At 45.7% G+C, this 2,303-nt stretch overlaps 1 protein-coding gene across 1 annotated transcript in view; it reads left to right on the top strand.

Annotated features, from left to right (window-relative positions):
- The window catches only part of EIF4E3 (eukaryotic translation initiation factor 4E family member 3), a 250,464-nt gene that overhangs the window by 102,027 nt on the left and 146,134 nt on the right, over window positions 1–2,303 (top strand). The window lies entirely within an intron of this gene.

Below are 2,303 nucleotides of genomic sequence, written 5' to 3'. Positions count from 1 at the left end.
CTTCCATTTACAGAAAAGAAATGTTCCAGAGCAGACTGGAAGATGGCCAAGATGGAAACACATGTCTGTCTGGCTCGCCGTGCGTACTCATGCCTGGCACAGTCCCTGGTACTTAGAGGGTACTTGGTAAATAACGATTGACTGACCATCATCAAGAGGAGGAGGGACACAAATGTTCTTGGATTGCCAACTCAGCACCGGGCGCTGTAGAAAAATGGTCACGATTGTCCCGTTGGACTTGCTCCTGTAGAATCGGGGACCTTTTGAAAATTGCCAAGGTTGACAAATGGTGACTGAAAAATGGAGAGTTGAGTGTCCTGGGTCAGCATGCTCAGGGTCAGCATCATGATGTAAAGGAGGTAAAAGGATGGTACAAAAATATTTTTAAACAGTCATTTTCAGAGAGAACAAGGGAGCAATACAGCATACAGAAATGAAGGACTGACATTTCCAGACCTAGGAAGAGCTGAAAAAAAATGAACACCTGAAATATAATCCTCACGGACTAGGAGGACCAGTGAAGTAGGGAGGGCAAACAGGAAATCACCTTGCGCAGGATGTGGGGTCACAGGCATTTTCCTTCGGATGATGCTTCTGGAACACATGCTGCTTGTCACATGGTGAAATGCTTCCTGTGTGCTGGAATGTTACGCTTCCTGAGAGCCCTGTGAGACATATTCTAGAAACCACAGTTTACCAATGAGGAAACAGATCCTAGAGGATAAGAAACCGGCCCAAGATCCCACAACAGAGACAAAGTCAAGCTCTAAAACTGAGTTGTTTCCAAAACCTGAGTCCCGATGTCTGCACTTGAATTCAGTTGTTCAGTTCAGTCTCTCAGTCATGTCTGACTGTGACACCATGGACTGCAGCATGCCAGGCTTCCCTGTCCATCACCAACTCCTGGAGCTTACTCAAACTCATGTCCATTGAGTTGGTGATGCCATCCAACCATTTCATTCTCTGTCGTCCCCTTCTCCTCCTGCCTTCAATCTTTCCCAGCATCAGGGTCTTTTCAAATGAGTCAGTTCTTTGCATCAGATGGCATGAAAGTATTGGAATTTCAGCTTCAGCATCAGTCCTTCCAATGAATATTCAGGACTGATTTCCTTTAGGATGGACTGGTTGGATCTCCTTGCAGTCCAAAGGACTCTCAAGAGTCTTCTCCAACACCACAGTTCAAAAGCATCAATTCTTCAGCGCTCAGCTTTCTTTATAGTCCAACTCTCACATCCATACATGACTACTGGAAAAACCACAGCTTTGACTAGATGGACCTTTGTTGGCAAAGTAATGTCTCTGCTTTTTAATATGCTGTCTAGGTTGGTCATAGCTTTTCTTCCAAGGAGCAAGTATTTTGAATGAAATTACATGGCTGCAGTCACCATCTGCAGTGATTTTGGAGCCCCCCCTCCAAAATCAAGTCTGTCACTGTTTCCAAGAGGTGACTGCTTGAGTTGCATTCCATTTTACCTAAACTTCTCACTTCGTCTCAGATGCTGCCACGGTGGTTCCTTATAACTGATTCTGTGCCTCCAACTCATGATTTCCATATTGGCAATACGAAGTCACATGCTATTTTTAATAAAACAGTAGCAGATATCCATACGTGATCATAGTCGTTCAATAGCTTTTATTTTTAGTGCTACGAGGAACTAAGAATGAATGGGACATGGACCCTTGAGAGATGTAATATTTAGCAGCTTAACCAAGGAACTGGGCACAAAGAAGCAAGTCACCTGTGATTATACTGGTAATGATATCATGTTCCTGATGGCCTGCTGTGGGCCTCCACACTGAAACACACTTTCCCTGTGCAGAGAGGTATATAGGCAACAAGCCACAGGAGCTCAGGTGAGGAGCTATGGCGTTGAGCTGGTGGCATCACAGAAGACTTGTCCAAAGAGGTGACACCGAGTGGAAACTGGAAGACTGGTGAGACCCTAGGACAAAGAGGGGATGGACAGGTCATGAGGGGACTGACGAGGGGATTCTGGGTGGGCGCAGGCAGGAGAATGATACCAAAGGGAGGGGCTGGGGAGAGGCTGATGAAGTTGAGCTGCACTCGGTTACCACAAGCTTGAAACGGCAGTCTGAGGAGATTGAGATTCGATAGGTGACATGGAGCTGTTAAAGTCTTTAGCCATCTTTTTTTAGGAACCCAAGGAAATCAGGCTGTTCAGAAATACTCAGTGAATTTGATAAATAGCAAATGGCTCAGAAGAGCCCCGTGTCTCCTGTACCTGCTGGACTGCTTCAGTTAACCGCAATAGGCGCTTACTCCAAATTGGGCTAGACATGAG

Source organism: Moschus berezovskii, chromosome 24 (assembly GCF_049115385.1).
Source record: "Moschus berezovskii isolate FMDL1 chromosome 24, NW_MosBer_1.0, whole genome shotgun sequence".
In the NCBI taxonomy this organism is placed as follows: Eukaryota; Metazoa; Chordata; class Mammalia; order Artiodactyla; family Moschidae; genus Moschus; species Moschus berezovskii.
This window is presented reverse-complemented; position numbering and strand designations above follow the sequence as displayed.